The following is a 292-nucleotide window of genomic DNA, read 5'->3' as shown; positions in this document are numbered from 1 at the left end:
AAACTACTGGTATGATCTTTGACGCCTAATATTCTCGTATCCGCTCGATGCATTCTTTCAAGTCTCAGCATTTGCTCCTTTCATCCCCCTTTTCATGCAACGTGTTAGTTGGGTTTTCCATGTGGCAAATGGGCACGCAGCATCCATTAACACCATTTTATCCCAGGCGTACGTGTTGTTTTTTCCATCTGTTGGGATTTTCGTGATTTATGTCTCACCTTTTCGCATCCATGTTTTTTTAAGGGTCATGTTCTTTTTTAGGAGGGTAGGGGAGGGCGTTGGAAATTTTACG

Source organism: Penaeus monodon, chromosome 31 (assembly GCF_015228065.2).
Source record: "Penaeus monodon isolate SGIC_2016 chromosome 31, NSTDA_Pmon_1, whole genome shotgun sequence".
NCBI lineage: Eukaryota > Metazoa > Arthropoda > Malacostraca > Decapoda > Penaeidae > Penaeus > Penaeus monodon.
Note: the sequence above shows the minus strand (reverse complement) of the source record.